This window comes from Schistocerca serialis, chromosome 11, assembly GCF_023864345.2.
Source record: "Schistocerca serialis cubense isolate TAMUIC-IGC-003099 chromosome 11, iqSchSeri2.2, whole genome shotgun sequence".
NCBI lineage: Eukaryota > Metazoa > Arthropoda > Insecta > Orthoptera > Acrididae > Schistocerca > Schistocerca serialis.
The window spans coordinates 28650640-28668907 of record NC_064648.1 but is presented as its reverse complement, the minus strand read 5'-3'; positions in this window follow the sequence as shown (position 1 = coordinate 28668907).

The following is an 18268-nucleotide window of genomic DNA, read 5'->3' as shown; positions in this document are numbered from 1 at the left end:
TTCTGGTGAACTGGCCAGAGAGAGCTTGAAGACGTGACGGTGATAATACTGGGAGCAACTGTCTGGAGTAACTATGACACTCTTAATGTAGCCAAATGCTCATTACCAGGCCAAATACATAGGAAAACTCGAGGAGCACCTGGCAGAAATAAATGTGTAAGTCTTAAGTTCGACAAATAAAAACGTATCACTTCTGGTGAAATGGCCAGATAATGCTTGAAGATGCGTCTATGGTAAGACGGGGAGCAATTGGTGGGAGTAACTATGACTCTCTTAAGGTAGCCAAATGCCTCGTCACCAGGCGGAATAAATCGGCAAACTCGAGGTGCAAATAGCAGAAATAACTGTGAAAGTCTTAAGGTCGACAAATAAAGGCGTATCGCTTGTGGTTAACTGGCCGACAGAGCTTGGAAATTTGACTGTGTTAAAACGGGAAGCAACTTGCAGGAAGAGCTATGACTCTCTTAAGGTTGCCAATGCTCGTCGCCCGGCAAAAAACATCGGAAATCTCGAGGAGCACCTGGCAGATATAACTGTGAAAGTCTTAAGGTCGACAAATAATGGCGTATCGCTTCTGATGAACTGACCAGAGAAAGCTTGAATACGTGACTATGGTAAAACGCGGAGCAAATGGTATGAGTAACAATGACTCTCTTAAGGTAGAAAAATGCCTCGTCACCAACGGAATAAATTGGCAAACCCGAGGAGCACCTGGCAGGAGTAACTGTGAAAGTCTTAAAGTCGACAAATAATGGTGTATCACTTCTGGTGAACTGGACAGAGAGCTTGAAGACGTGACTGTGATAAAACACGGAGCAACTGGCAGGAGTAACTATGTCACTCTTAAGGTAGCCAAATGCTCGTCACCAGGCGAAATACATAGGAAAACTCGAGGAGCAGCTGGCAGAAATAAATGTGAAAGTCTTAAGTTCCACAAATAAAGGCGTATCACTTCTGGTGAAATGGCCAGATAATGCTTGAAGATGCGACTATGGTAAAACGGGGAACAATTGGTAGGAGTAACTGTGACTCTCTTAAGGTAGCCAAATGCCTCGTCACTAGGCGAAATAAATCGGCAAACTCGAGGTGCACCTAGCAGAAATAATTGTGAACGTCTTAAGGTCGACAAATAAAGGCGTTTCGCTTGTGGTGAACTGGTCCGAGAAAGCTTGAAGGTTTGACTGTGTTAAAACGGGGAGCAAATGGTATGAGTAACTATGACTCTCTTAAGGTAGCCAAATGCCTCGTCATCAACGGAATAAATCGGCAAACTCGGGGAGCACCTGGCAGGAGTAACTGTGAAAGTCTTAAGGTCGACAAATTACAGTGTATCACTTCTGGTGAACTGGCCAGAGAGAGGTTGAAGACGTGACTGTGATAAAACTGGGAGCAACTGTCTGGAGTAACTATGACACTCTTAATGTAGCCAAATGCTCATTACCAGGCCAAATACATAGGAAAACTCGAGGAGCACCTGGCAGAAATAAATGTGAAAGTCTTAAGTTCGACAAATAAAAACGTATCACTTCTGGTGAAATGGCCAGATAATGCTTGAAGATGCGTCTATGGTAATACGGGGAGCAATTGGTAGGAGTAACTATGACTCTCTTAAAGTAGCCAAATGCCTCGTCACCGGGCGGAATAAATCGGCAAACTCGAGGTGCAAATAGCAGAAATAACTGTGAAAGTCTTAAGGTCGACAAATAAAGGCGTATCGCTTGTGGTTAACTGGCCCGACAGAGCTTGGAAATTTGACTGTGTTAAAACGGGAAGCAACTTGCAGGAGTAGCTATGACTCTCTTAAGGTTGCCAATGCTCGTCGCCCGGCAAAAAACATCGGAAATCTCGAGGAGCACCTGGCAGATATATATGTGAAAGTCTTAAGGTCGACAAATAATGGCGTATCGCTTCTGATGAACTGGCCGGAGAAAGCTTGAATACGTGACTATGGTAAAACGGGGAGCAAATGGTATGAGTAACAATGACTCTCTTAAGGTAGAAAAATGCCTCGTCACCAACGGAATAATTTGGCAAACTCGAGGAGCACCTGGCAGGAGTAACTGTGAAAGTCTTAAGGTCGACAAATAACAGTGTATCACCTCTGGTGAACTGGCCAGAGAAAGCTTGAAGACGTGACTGTGATAAAACAGGGAGCATCTGGCAGGAGCAACTATGTCACTCGCAATGTAGCCAATTGTTCGTCACCAGGCGAAATACATCTGCAACTGGAGGAGCACCTGGCAGAAATAACTTGGAAAGTCTAGAGTTCGACAAGTAATGGCGTATCACATCTGGTGAACTGGCCAGAGAGCTTGAAGACGTGACTGTGATAAAACACGGAGCAACTGGCAGGAGTAACTATGACACTCTTAAGGTAGTCAAATGCTCGTCACCAGGCGAAATACATAGGAAAACTCGAGGAGCACCTGGCAGAAATAAATGTGAAAGTCTTACGTTCGACAAATAAAGGCGTATCACTTCTGGTGAAATGGCCAGATAATGCTTGAAGATGCGACTATGGTAAAACGGGGAGCAATTGGTAGGAGTAACTGTGACTCTCTTAAGGTAGCCAAATGCCTCGTCACTAGGCGGAATAAATCGGCAAACTCGAGGTGCAAATAGCAGAAATAACTGTGAAAGTCTTAAGGTCGACAAATAAAGGCGTATCGCTTGTGGTGAACTGGTCCGAGAAAGCTTGAAGGTTTGACTGTGTTAAAACGGGGAGCAACTTGCAGGAGTAACTATGACTGTCTTATGGGTGCCAATGCTCGCCACCCAGCAAAAAACATCGGATAACTCGAGGAGCACCTGGCAGAAATAACTGTGAATGTCTTAAGGTCGACAAATAATGGCGTATCCCTTCTGATGAACTGACCAGAGAATGCTTGAATACGTGACTATGGTAAAACGGGGAGCAAATGGTATGAGTAACAAAGACTCTCTTAAGGTAGCCAAATGCCTCGTCATCAACGGAATAAATCGGCAAACTCGGGGGGCACCTGGCAGGAGTAACTGTGAAAGTCTTAGGTCGTCAAATAACAGTGTATCACTTCTGGTGAACTGGCCAGAGAGAGCTTGAAGACGTGACGGTGATAATACTGGGAGCAACTGTCTGGAGTAACTATGACACTCTTAATGTAGCCAAATGCTCATTACCAGGCCAAATACATAGGAAAACTCGAGGAGCACCTGGCAGAAATAAATGTGTAAGTCTTAAGTTCGACAAATAAAAACGTATCACTTCTGGTGAAATGGCCAGATAATGCTTGAAGATGCGTCTATGGTAAGACGGGGAGCAATTGGTGGGAGTAACTATGACTCTCTTAAGGTAGCCAAATGCCTCGTCACCAGGCGGAATAAATCGGCAAACTCGAGGTGCAAATAGCAGAAATAACTGTGAAAGTCTTAAGGTCGACAAATAAAGGCGTATCGCTTGTGGTTAACTGGCCGACAGAGCTTGGAAATTTGACTGTGTTAAAACGGGAAGCAACTTGCAGGAAGAGCTATGACTCTCTTAAGGTTGCCAATGCTCGTCGCCCGGCAAAAAACATCGGAAATCTCGAGGAGCACCTGGCAGATATAACTGTGAAAGTCTTAAGGTCGACAAATAATGGCGTATCGCTTCTGATGAACTGACCAGAGAAAGCTTGAATACGTGACTATGGTAAAACGCGGAGCAAATGGTATGAGTAACAATGACTCTCTTAAGGTAGAAAAATGCCTCGTCACCAACGGAATAAATTGGCAAACCCGAGGAGCACCTGGCAGGAGTAACTGTGAAAGTCTTAAAGTCGACAAATAATGGTGTATCACTTCTGGTGAACTGGACAGAGAGCTTGAAGACGTGACTGTGATAAAACACGGAGCAACTGGCAGGAGTAACTATGTCACTCTTAAGGTAGCCAAATGCTCGTCACCAGGCGAAATACATAGGAAAACTCGAGGAGCAGCTGGCAGAAATAAATGTGAAAGTCTTAAGTTCCACAAATAAAGGCGTATCACTTCTGGTGAAATGGCCAGATAATGCTTGAAGATGCGACTATGGTAAAACGGGGAGCAATTGGTAGGAGTAACTGTGACTCTCTTAAGGTAGCCAAATGCCTCGTCACTAGGCGAAATAAATCGGCAAACTCGAGGTGCACCTAGCAGAAATAATTGTGAACGTCTTAAGGTCGACAAATAAAGGCGTTTCGCTTGTGGTGAACTGGTCCGAGAAAGCTTGAAGGTTTGACTGTGTTAAAACGGGGAGCAAATGGTATGAGTAACTATGACTCTCTTAAGGTAGCCAAATGCCTCGTCATCAACGGAATAAATCGGCAAACTCGGGGAGCACCTGGCAGGAGTAACTGTGAAAGTCTTAAGGTCGACAAATTACAGTGTATCACTTCTGGTGAACTGGCCAGAGAGAGGTTGAAGACGTGACTGTGATAAAACTGGGAGCAACTGTCTGGAGTAACTATGACACTCTTAATGTAGCCAAATGCTCATTACCAGGCCAAATACATAGGAAAACTCGAGGAGCACCTGGCAGAAATAAATGTGAAAGTCTTAAGTTCGACAAATAAAAACGTATCACTTCTGGTGAAATGGCCAGATAATGCTTGAAGATGCGTCTATGGTAATACGGGGAGCAATTGGTAGGAGTAACTATGACTCTCTTAAAGTAGCCAAATGCCTCGTCACCGGGCGGAATAAATCGGCAAACTCGAGGTGCAAATAGCAGAAATAACTGTGAAAGTCTTAAGGTCGACAAATAAAGGCGTATCGCTTGTGGTTAACTGGCCCGACAGAGCTTGGAAATTTGACTGTGTTAAAACGGGAAGCAACTTGCAGGAGTAGCTATGACTCTCTTAAGGTTGCCAATGCTCGTCGCCCGGCAAAAAACATCGGAAATCTCGAGGAGCACCTGGCAGATATATATGTGAAAGTCTTAAGGTCGACAAATAATGGCGTATCGCTTCTGATGAACTGGCCGGAGAAAGCTTGAATACGTGACTATGGTAAAACGGGGAGCAAATGGTATGAGTAACAATGACTCTCTTAAGGTAGAAAAATGCCTCGTCACCAACGGAATAATTTGGCAAACTCGAGGAGCACCTGGCAGGAGTAACTGTGAAAGTCTTAAGGTCGACAAATAACAGTGTATCACCTCTGGTGAACTGGCCAGAGAAAGCTTGAAGACGTGACTGTGATAAAACAGGGAGCATCTGGCAGGAGCAACTATGTCACTCGCAATGTAGCCAATTGTTCGTCACCAGGCGAAATACATCTGCAACTGGAGGAGCACCTGGCAGAAATAACTTGGAAAGTCTAGAGTTCGACAAGTAATGGCGTATCACATCTGGTGAACTGGCCAGAGAGCTTGAAGACGTGACTGTGATAAAACACGGAGCAACTGGCAGGAGTAACTATGACACTCTTAAGGTAGCCAAATGCTCGTCACCAGGCGAAATACATAGGAAAACTCGAGGAGCACCTGGCAGAAATAAATGTGAAAGTCTTACGTTCGACAAATAAAGGCGTATCACTTCTGGTGAAATGGCCAGATAATGCTTGAAGATGCGACTATGGTAAAACGGGGAGCAATTGGTAGGAGTAACTGTGACTCTCTTAAGGTAGCCAAATGCCTCGTCACTAGGCGGAATAAATCGGCAAACTCGAGGTGCAAATAGCAGAAATAACTGTGAAAGTCTTAAGGTCGACAAATAAAGGCGTATCGCTTGTGGTGAACTGGTCCGAGAAAGCTTGAAGGTTTGACTGTGTTAAAACGGGGAGCAACTTGCAGGAGTAACTATGACTGTCTTATGGGTGCCAATGCTCGCCACCCAGCAAAAAACATCGGATAACTCGAGGAGCACCTGGCAGAAATAACTGTGAATGTCTTAAGGTCGACAAATAATGGCGTATCGCTTCTGATGAACTGACCAGAGAATGCTTGAATACGTGACTATGGTAAAACGGGGAGCAAATGGTATGAGTAACAAAGACTCTCTTAAGGTAGCCAAATGCCTCGTCATCAACGGAATAAATCGGCAAACTCGGGGGGCACCTGGCAGGAGTAACTGTGAAAGTCTTAGGTCGTCAAATAACAGTGTATCACTTCTGGTGAACTGGCCAGAGAGAGCTTGAAGACGTGACGGTGATAATACTGGGAGCAACTGTCTGGAGTAACTATGACACTCTTAATGTAGCCAAATGCTCATTACCAGGCCAAATACATAGGAAAACTCGAGGAGCACCTGGCAGAAATAAATGTGTAAGTCTTAAGTTCGACAAATAAAAACGTATCACTTCTGGTGAAATGGCCAGATAATGCTTGAAGATGCGTCTATGGTAAGACGGGGAGCAATTGGTGGGAGTAACTATGACTCTCTTAAGGTAGCCAAATGCCTCGTCACCAGGCGGAATAAATCGGCAAACTCGAGGTGCAAATAGCAGAAATAACTGTGAAAGTCTTAAGGTCGACAAATAAAGGCGTATCGCTTGTGGTTAACTGGCCGACAGAGCTTGGAAATTTGACTGTGTTAAAACGGGAAGCAACTTGCAGGAAGAGCTATGACTCTCTTAAGGTTGCCAATGCTCGTCGCCCGGCAAAAAACATCGGAAATCTCGAGGAGCACCTGGCAGATATAACTGTGAAAGTCTTAAGGTCGACAAATAATGGCGTATCGCTTCTGATGAACTGACCAGAGAAAGCTTGAATACGTGACTATGGTAAAACGCGGAGCAAATGGTATGAGTAACAATGACTCTCTTAAGGTAGAAAAATGCCTCGTCACCAACGGAATAAATTGGCAAACCCGAGGAGCACCTGGCAGGAGTAACTGTGAAAGTCTTAAAGTCGACAAATAATGGTGTATCACTTCTGGTGAACTGGCCAGAGAGCTTGAAGACGTGACTGTGATAAAACACGGAGCAACTGGCAGGAGTAACTATGTCACTCTTAAGGTAGCCAAATGCTCGTCACCAGGCGAAATACATAGGAAAACTCGAGGAGCAGCTGGCAGAAATAAATGTGAAAGTCTTAAGTTCCACAAATAAAGGCGTATCACTTCTGGTGAAATGGCCAGATAATGCTTGAAGATGCGACTATGGTAAAACGGGGAGCAATTGGTAGGAGTAACTGTGACTCTCTTAAGGTAGCCAAATGCCTCGTCACTAGGCGAAATAAATCGGCAAACTCGAGGTGCACCTAGCAGAAATAATTGTGAACGTCTTAAGGTCGACAAATAAAGGCGTTTCGCTTGTGGTGAACTGGTCCGAGAACGCTTGAAGGTTTGACTGTGTTAAAACGGGGAGCAAATGGTATGAGTAACTATGACTCTCTTAAGGTAGCCAAATGCCTCGTCATCAACGGAATAAATCGGCAAACTCGGGGAGCACCTGGCAGGAGTAACTGTGAAAGTCTTAAGGTCGACAAATTACAGTGTATCACTTCTGGTGAACTGGCCAGAGAGAGGTTGAAGACGTGACTGTGATAAAACTGGGAGCAACTGTCTGGAGTAACTATGACACTCTTAATGTAGCCAAATGCTCATTACCAGGCCAAATACATAGGAAAACTCGAGGAGCACCTGGCAGAAATAAATGTGAAAGTCTTAAGTTCGACAAATAAAAACGTATCACTTCTGGTGAAATGGCCAGATAATGCTTGAAGATGCGTCTATGGTAATACGGGGAGCAATTGGTAGCAGTAACTATGACTCTCTTAAAGTAGCCAAATGCCTCGTCACCGGGCGGAATAAATCGGCAAACTCGAGGTGCAAATAGCAGAAATAACTGTGAAAGTCTTAAGGTCGACAAATAAAGGCGTATCGCTTGTGGTTAACTGGCCCGACAGAGCTTGGAAATTTGACTGTGTTAAAACGGGAAGCAACTTGCAGGAGTAGCTATGACTCTCTTAAGGTTGCCAATGCTCGTCGCCCGGCAAAAAACATCGGAAATCTCGAGGAGCACCTGGCAGATATATATGTGAAAGTCTTAAGGTCGACAAATAATGGCGTATCGCTTCTGATGAACTGGCCGGAGAAAGCTTGAATACGTGACTATGGTAAAACGGGGAGCAAATGGTATGAGTAACAATGACTCTCTTAAGGTAGAAAAATGCCTCGTCACCAACGGAATAATTTGGCAAACTCGAGGAGCACCTGGCAGGAGTAACTGTGAAAGTCTTAAGGTCGACAAATAACAGTGTATCACCTCTGGTGAACTGGCCAGAGAAAGCTTGAAGACGTGACTGTGATAAAACAGGGAGCATCTGGCAGGAGCAACTATGTCACTCGCAATGTAGCCAATTGTTCGTCACCAGGCGAAATACATCTGCAACTGGAGGAGCACCTGGCAGAAATAACTTGGAAAGTCTAGAGTTCGACAAGTAATGGCGTATCACATCTGGTGAACTGGCCAGAGAGCTTGAAGACGTGACTGTGATAAAACACGGAGCAACTGGCAGGAGTAACTATGACACTCTTAAGGTAGTCAAATGCTCGTCACCAGGCGAAATACATAGGAAAACTCGAGGAGCACCTGGCAGAAATAAATGTGAAAGTCTTACGTTCGACAAATAAAGGCGTATCACTTCTGGTGAAATGGCCAGATAATGCTTGAAGATGCGACTATGGTAAAACGGGGAGCAATTGGTAGGAGTAACTGTGACTCTCTTAAGGTAGCCAAATGCCTCGTCACTAGGCGGAATAAATCGGCAAACTCGAGGTGCAAATAGCAGAAATAACTGTGAAAGTCTTAAGGTCGACAAATAAAGGCGTATCGCTTGTGGTGAACTGGTCCGAGAAAGCTTGAAGGTTTGACTGTGTTAAAACGGGGAGCAACTTGCAGGAGTAACTATGACTGTCTTATGGGTGCCAATGCTCGCCACCCAGCAAAAAACATCGGATAACTCGAGGAGCACCTGGCAGAAATAACTGTGAATGTCTTAAGGTCGACAAATAATGGCGTATCCCTTCTGATGAACTGACCAGAGAATGCTTGAATACGTGACTATGGTAAAACGGGGAGCAAATGGTATGAGTAACAAAGACTCTCTTAAGGTAGCCAAATGCCTCGTCATCAACGGAATAAATCGGCAAACTCGGGGGGCACCTGGCAGGAGTAACTGTGAAAGTCTTAGGTCGTCAAATAACAGTGTATCACTTCTGGTGAACTGGCCAGAGAGAGCTTGAAGACGTGACGGTGATAATACTGGGAGCAACTGTCTGGAGTAACTATGACACTCTTAATGTAGCCAAATGCTCATTACCAGGCCAAATACATAGGAAAACTCGAGGAGCACCTGGCAGAAATAAATGTGTAAGTCTTAAGTTCGACAAATAAAAACGTATCACTTCTGGTGAAATGGCCAGATAATGCTTGAAGATGCGTCTATGGTAAGACGGGGAGCAATTGGTGGGAGTAACTATGACTCTCTTAAGGTAGCCAAATGCCTCGTCACCAGGCGGAATAAATCGGCAAACTCGAGGTGCAAATAGCAGAAATAACTGTGAAAGTCTTAAGGTCGACAAATAAAGGCGTATCGCTTGTGGTTAACTGGCCGACAGAGCTTGGAAATTTGACTGTGTTAAAACGGGAAGCAACTTGCAGGAAGAGCTATGACTCTCTTAAGGTTGCCAATGCTCGTCGCCCGGCAAAAAACATCGGAAATCTCGAGGAGCACCTGGCAGATATAACTGTGAAAGTCTTAAGGTCGACAAATAATGGCGTATCGCTTCTGATGAACTGACCAGAGAAAGCTTGAATACGTGACTATGGTAAAACGCGGAGCAAATGGTATGAGTAACAATGACTCTCTTAAGGTAGAAAAATGCCTCGTCACCAACGGAATAAATTGGCAAACCCGAGGAGCACCTGGCAGGAGTAACTGTGAAAGTCTTAAAGTCGACAAATAATGGTGTATCACTTCTGGTGAACTGGACAGAGAGCTTGAAGACGTGACTGTGATAAAACACGGAGCAACTGGCAGGAGTAACTATGTCACTCTTAAGGTAGCCAAATGCTCGTCACCAGGCGAAATACATAGGAAAACTCGAGGAGCAGCTGGCAGAAATAAATGTGAAAGTCTTAAGTTCCACAAATAAAGGCGTATCACTTCTGGTGAAATGGCCAGATAATGCTTGAAGATGCGACTATGGTAAAACGGGGAGCAATTGGTAGGAGTAACTGTGACTCTCTTAAGGTAGCCAAATGCCTCGTCACTAGGCGAAATAAATCGGCAAACTCGAGGTGCACCTAGCAGAAATAATTGTGAACGTCTTAAGGTCGACAAATAAAGGCGTTTCGCTTGTGGTGAACTGGTCCGAGAAAGCTTGAAGGTTTGACTGTGTTAAAACGGGGAGCAAATGGTATGAGTAACTATGACTCTCTTAAGGTAGCCAAATGCCTCGTCATCAACGGAATAAATCGGCAAACTCGGGGAGCACCTGGCAGGAGTAACTGTGAAAGTCTTAAGGTCGACAAATTACAGTGTATCACTTCTGGTGAACTGGCCAGAGAGAGGTTGAAGACGTGACTGTGATAAAACTGGGAGCAACTGTCTGGAGTAACTATGACACTCTTAATGTAGCCAAATGCTCATTACCAGGCCAAATACATAGGAAAACTCGAGGAGCACCTGGCAGAAATAAATGTGAAAGTCTTAAGTTCGACAAATAAAAACGTATCACTTCTGGTGAAATGGCCAGATAATGCTTGAAGATGCGTCTATGGTAATACGGGGAGCAATTGGTAGGAGTAACTATGACTCTCTTAAAGTAGCCAAATGCCTCGTCACCGGGCGGAATAAATCGGCAAACTCGAGGTGCAAATAGCAGAAATAACTGTGAAAGTCTTAAGGTCGACAAATAAAGGCGTATCGCTTGTGGTTAACTGGCCCGACAGAGCTTGGAAATTTGACTGTGTTAAAACGGGAAGCAACTTGCAGGAGTAGCTATGACTCTCTTAAGGTTGCCAATGCTCGTCGCCCGGCAAAAAACATCGGAAATCTCGAGGAGCACCTGGCAGATATATATGTGAAAGTCTTAAGGTCGACAAATAATGGCGTATCGCTTCTGATGAACTGGCCGGAGAAAGCTTGAATACGTGACTATGGTAAAACGGGGAGCAAATGGTATGAGTAACAATGACTCTCTTAAGGTAGAAAAATGCCTCGTCACCAACGGAATAATTTGGCAAACTCGAGGAGCACCTGGCAGGAGTAACTGTGAAAGTCTTAAGGTCGACAAATAACAGTGTATCACCTCTGGTGAACTGGCCAGAGAAAGCTTGAAGACGTGACTGTGATAAAACAGGGAGCATCTGGCAGGAGCAACTATGTCACTCGCAATGTAGCCAATTGTTCGTCACCAGGCGAAATACATCTGCAACTGGAGGAGCACCTGGCAGAAATAACTTGGAAAGTCTAGAGTTCGACAAGTAATGGCGTATCACATCTGGTGAACTGGCCAGAGAGCTTGAAGACGTGACTGTGATAAAACACGGAGCAACTGGCAGGAGTAACTATGACACTCTTAAGGTAGCCAAATGCTCGTCACCAGGCGAAATACATAGGAAAACTCGAGGAGCACCTGGCAGAAATAAATGTGAAAGTCTTACGTTCGACAAATAAAGGCGTATCACTTCTGGTGAAATGGCCAGATAATGCTTGAAGATGCGACTATGGTAAAACGGGGAGCAATTGGTAGGAGTAACTGTGACTCTCTTAAGGTAGCCAAATGCCTCGTCACTAGGCGGAATAAATCGGCAAACTCGAGGTGCAAATAGCAGAAATAACTGTGAAAGTCTTAAGGTCGACAAATAAAGGCGTATCGCTTGTGGTGAACTGGTCCGAGAAAGCTTGAAGGTTTGACTGTGTTAAAACGGGGAGCAACTTGCAGGAGTAACTATGACTGTCTTATGGGTGCCAATGCTCGCCACCCAGCAAAAAACATCGGATAACTCGAGGAGCACCTGGCAGAAATAACTGTGAATGTCTTAAGGTCGACAAATAATGGCGTATCGCTTCTGATGAACTGACCAGAGAATGCTTGAATACGTGACTATGGTAAAACGGGGAGCAAATGGTATGAGTAACAAAGACTCTCTTAAGGTAGCCAAATGCCTCGTCATCAACGGAATAAATCGGCAAACTCGGGGGGCACCTGGCAGGAGTAACTGTGAAAGTCTTAGGTCGTCAAATAACAGTGTATCACTTCTGGTGAACTGGCCAGAGAGAGCTTGAAGACGTGACGGTGATAATACTGGGAGCAACTGTCTGGAGTAACTATGACACTCTTAATGTAGCCAAATGCTCATTACCAGGCCAAATACATAGGAAAACTCGAGGAGCACCTGGCAGAAATAAATGTGTAAGTCTTAAGTTCGACAAATAAAAACGTATCACTTCTGGTGAAATGGCCAGATAATGCTTGAAGATGCGTCTATGGTAAGACGGGGAGCAATTGGTGGGAGTAACTATGACTCTCTTAAGGTAGCCAAATGCCTCGTCACCAGGCGGAATAAATCGGCAAACTCGAGGTGCAAATAGCAGAAATAACTGTGAAAGTCTTAAGGTCGACAAATAAAGGCGTATCGCTTGTGGTTAACTGGCCGACAGAGCTTGGAAATTTGACTGTGTTAAAACGGGAAGCAACTTGCAGGAAGAGCTATGACTCTCTTAAGGTTGCCAATGCTCGTCGCCCGGCAAAAAACATCGGAAATCTCGAGGAGCACCTGGCAGATATAACTGTGAAAGTCTTAAGGTCGACAAATAATGGCGTATCGCTTCTGATGAACTGACCAGAGAAAGCTTGAATACGTGACTATGGTAAAACGCGGAGCAAATGGTATGAGTAACAATGACTCTCTTAAGGTAGAAAAATGCCTCGTCACCAACGGAATAAATTGGCAAACCCGAGGAGCACCTGGCAGGAGTAACTGTGAAAGTCTTAAAGTCGACAAATAATGGTGTATCACTTCTGGTGAACTGGCCAGAGAGCTTGAAGACGTGACTGTGATAAAACACGGAGCAACTGGCAGGAGTAACTATGTCACTCTTAAGGTAGCCAAATGCTCGTCACCAGGCGAAATACATAGGAAAACTCGAGGAGCAGCTGGCAGAAATAAATGTGAAAGTCTTAAGTTCCACAAATAAAGGCGTATCACTTCTGGTGAAATGGCCAGATAATGCTTGAAGATGCGACTATGGTAAAACGGGGAGCAATTGGTAGGAGTAACTGTGACTCTCTTAAGGTAGCCAAATGCCTCGTCACTAGGCGAAATAAATCGGCAAACTCGAGGTGCACCTAGCAGAAATAATTGTGAACGTCTTAAGGTCGACAAATAAAGGCGTTTCGCTTGTGGTGAACTGGTCCGAGAACGCTTGAAGGTTTGACTGTGTTAAAACGGGGAGCAAATGGTATGAGTAACTATGACTCTCTTAAGGTAGCCAAATGCCTCGTCATCAACGGAATAAATCGGCAAACTCGGGGAGCACCTGGCAGGAGTAACTGTGAAAGTCTTAAGGTCGACAAATTACAGTGTATCACTTCTGGTGAACTGGCCAGAGAGAGGTTGAAGACGTGACTGTGATAAAACTGGGAGCAACTGTCTGGAGTAACTATGACACTCTTAATGTAGCCAAATGCTCATTACCAGGCCAAATACATAGGAAAACTCGAGGAGCACCTGGCAGAAATAAATGTGAAAGTCTTAAGTTCGACAAATAAAAACGTATCACTTCTGGTGAAATGGCCAGATAATGCTTGAAGATGCGTCTATGGTAATACGGGGAGCAATTGGTAGCAGTAACTATGACTCTCTTAAAGTAGCCAAATGCCTCGTCACCGGGCGGAATAAATCGGCAAACTCGAGGTGCAAATAGCAGAAATAACTGTGAAAGTCTTAAGGTCGACAAATAAAGGCGTATCGCTTGTGGTTAACTGGCCCGACAGAGCTTGGAAATTTGACTGTGTTAAAACGGGAAGCAACTTGCAGGAGTAGCTATGACTCTCTTAAGGTTGCCAATGCTCGTCGCCCGGCAAAAAACATCGGAAATCTCGAGGAGCACCTGGCAGATATATATGTGAAAGTCTTAAGGTCGACAAATAATGGCGTATCGCTTCTGATGAACTGGCCGGAGAAAGCTTGAATACGTGACTATGGTAAAACGGGGAGCAAATGGTATGAGTAACAATGACTCTCTTAAGGTAGAAAAATGCCTCGTCACCAACGGAATAATTTGGCAAACTCGAGGAGCACCTGGCAGGAGTAACTGTGAAAGTCTTAAGGTCGACAAATAACAGTGTATCACCTCTGGTGAACTGGCCAGAGAAAGCTTGAAGACGTGACTGTGATAAAACAGGGAGCATCTGGCAGGAGCAACTATGTCACTCGCAATGTAGCCAATTGTTCGTCACCAGGCGAAATACATCTGCAACTGGAGGAGCACCTGGCAGAAATAACTTGGAAAGTCTAGAGTTCGACAAGTAATGGCGTATCACATCTGGTGAACTGGCCAGAGAGCTTGAAGACGTGACTGTGATAAAACACGGAGCAACTGGCAGGAGTAACTATGACACTCTTAAGGTAGCCAAATGCTCGTCACCAGGCGAAATACATAGGAAAACTCGAGGAGCACCTGGCAGAAATAAATGTGAAAGTCTTACGTTCGACAAATAAAGGCGTATCACTTCTGGTGAAATGGCCAGATAATGCTTGAAGATGCGACTATGGTAAAACGGGGAGCAATTGGTAGGAGTAACTGTGACTCTCTTAAGGTAGCCAAATGCCTCGTCACTAGGCGGAATAAATCGGCAAACTCGAGGTGCAAATAGCAGAAATAACTGTGAAAGTCTTAAGGTCGACAAATAAAGGCGTATCGCTTGTGGTGAACTGGTCCGAGAAAGCTTGAAGGTTTGACTGTGTTAAAACGGGGAGCAACTTGCAGGAGTAACTATGACTGTCTTATGGGTGCCAATGCTCGCCACCCAGCAAAAAACATCGGATAACTCGAGGAGCACCTGGCAGAAATAACTGTGAATGTCTTAAGGTCGACAAATAATGGCGTATCGCTTCTGATGAACTGACCAGAGAATGCTTGAATACGTGACTATGGTAAAACGGGGAGCAAATGGTATGAGTAACAAAGACTCTCTTAAGGTAGCCAAATGCCTCGTCATCAACGGAATAAATCGGCAAACTCGGGGGGCACCTGGCAGGAGTAACTGTGAAAGTCTTAGGTCGTCAAATAACAGTGTATCACTTCTGGTGAACTGGCCAGAGAGAGCTTGAAGACGTGACGGTGATAATACTGGGAGCAACTGTCTGGAGTAACTATGACACTCTTAATGTAGCCAAATGCTCATTACCAGGCCAAATACATAGGAAAACTCGAGGAGCACCTGGCAGAAATAAATGTGTAAGTCTTAAGTTCGACAAATAAAAACGTATCACTTCTGGTGAAATGGCCAGATAATGCTTGAAGATGCGTCTATGGTAAGACGGGGAGCAATTGGTGGGAGTAACTATGACTCTCTTAAGGTAGCCAAATGCCTCGTCACCAGGCGGAATAAATCGGCAAACTCGAGGTGCAAATAGCAGAAATAACTGTGAAAGTCTTAAGGTCGACAAATAAAGGCGTATCGCTTGTGGTTAACTGGCCGACAGAGCTTGGAAATTTGACTGTGTTAAAACGGGAAGCAACTTGCAGGAAGAGCTATGACTCTCTTAAGGTTGCCAATGCTCGTCGCCCGGCAAAAAACATCGGAAATCTCGAGGAGCACCTGGCAGATATAACTGTGAAAGTCTTAAGGTCGACAAATAATGGCGTATCGCTTCTGATGAACTGACCAGAGAAAGCTTGAATACGTGACTATGGTAAAACGCGGAGCAAATGGTATGAGTAACAATGACTCTCTTAAGGTAGAAAAATGCCTCGTCCCCAACGGAATAAATTGGCAAACCCGAGGAGCACCTGGCAGGAGTAACTGTGAAAGTCTTAAAGTCGACAAATAATGGTGTATCACTTCTGGTGAACTGGCCAGAGAGCTTGAAGACGTGACTGTGATAAAACACGGAGCAACTGGCAGGAGTAACTATGTCACTCTTAAGGTAGCCAAATGCTCGTCACCAGGCGAAATACATAGGAAAACTCGAGGAGCAGCTGGCAGAAATAAATGTGAAAGTCTTAAGTTCCACAAATAAAGGCGTATCACTTCTGGTGAAATGGCCAGATAATGCTTGAAGATGCGACTATGGCAAAACGGGGAGCAATTGGTAGGAGTAACTGTGACTCTCTTAAGGTAGCCAAATGCCTCGTCACTAGGCGAAATAAATCGGCAAACTCGAGGTGCACCTAGCAGAAATAATTGTGAACGTCTTAAGGTCGACAAATAAAGGCGTTTCGCTTGTGGTGAACTGGTCCGAGAAAGCTTGAAGGTTTGACTGTGTTAAAACGGGGAGCAAATGGTATGAGTAACTATGACTCTCTTAAGGTAGCCAAATGCCTCGTGATCAACGGAATAAATCGGCAAACTCGGGGAGCACCTGGCAGGAGTAACTGTGAAAGTCTTAAGGTCGACAAATTACAGTGTATCACTTCTGGTGAACTGGCCAGAGAGAGGTTGAAGACGTGACTGTGATAAAACTGGGAGCAACTGTCTGGAGTAACTATGACACTCTTAATGTAGCCAAATGCTCAATACCAGGCCAAATACATAGGAAAACTCGAGGAGCACCTGGCAGAAATAAATGTGAAAGTCTTAAGTTCGACAAATAAAAACGTATCACTTCTGGTGAAATGGCCAGATAATGCTTGAAGATGCGTCTATGGTAATACGGGGAGCAATTGGTAGGAGTAACTATGACTCTCTTAAGGTAGCCAAATGCCTCGTCACCGGGCGGAATAAATCGGCAAACTCGAGGTGCAAATAGCAGAAATAACTGTGAAAGTCTTAAGGTCGACAAATAAAGGCGTATCGCTTGTGGTTAACTGGCCCGACAGAGCTTGGAAATTTGACTGTGTTAAAACGGGAAGCAACTTGCAGGAGTAGCTATGACTCTCTTAAGGTTGCCAATGCTCGTCGCCCGGCAAAAAACATCGGAAATCTCGAGGAGCACCTGGCAGATATATATGTGAAAGTCTTAAGGTCGACAAATAATGGCGTATCGCTTCTGATGAACTGACCAGAGAAAGCTTGAATACGTGACTATGGTAAAACGGGGAGCAAATGGTATGAGTAACAATGACTCTCTTAAGGTAGAAAAATGCCTCGTCACCAACGGAATAATTTGGCAAACTCGAGGAGCACCTGGCAGGAGTAACTGTGAAAGTCTTAAGGTCGACAAATAACAGTGTATCACCTCTGGTGAACTGGCCAGAGAAAGCTTGAAGACGTGACTGTGATAAAACAGGGAGCATCTGGCAGGAGCAACTATGTCACTCGCAATGTAGCCAATTGTTCGTCACCAGGCGAAATACATCTGCAACTGGAGGAGCACCTGGCAGAAATAACTTGGAGAGTCTAGAGTTCGACAAGTAATGGCGTATCACATCTGGTGAACTGGCCAGAGAGCTTGAAGACGTGACTGTGATAAAACACGGAGCAACTGGCAGGAGTAACTATGACACTCTTAAGGTAGCCAAATGCTCGTCACCAGGCGAAATACATAGGAAAACTCGAGGAGCACCTGGCAGAAATAAATGTGAAAGTCTTACGTTCGACAAATAAAGGCGTATCACTTCTGGTGAAATGGCCAGATAATGCTTGAAGATGCGACTATGGTAAAACGGGGAGCAATTGGTAGGAGTAACTGTGACTCTCTTAAGGTAGCCAAATGCCTCGTCACTAGGCGGAATAAATCGGCAAACTCGAGGTGCAAATAGCAGAAATAACTGTGAAAGTCTTAAGGTCGACAAATAAAGGCGTATCGCTTGTGGTGAACTGGTCCGAGAAAGCTTGAAGGTTTGACTGTGTTAAAACGGGGAGCAACTTGCAGGAGTAACTATGACTGTCTTATGGGTGCCAATGCTCGCCACCCAGCAAAAAAAATCGGATAACTCGAGGAGCACCTGGCAGAAATAACTGTGAATGTCTTAAGGTCGACAAATAATGGCGTATCGCTTCTGATGAACTGACCAGAGAATGCTTGAATACGTGACTATGGTAAAACGGGGAGCAAATGGTATGAGTAACAAAGACTCTCTTAAGGTAGCCAAATGCCTCGTCATCAACGGAATAAATCGGCAAACTCGGGGGGCACCTGGCAGGAGTAACTGTGA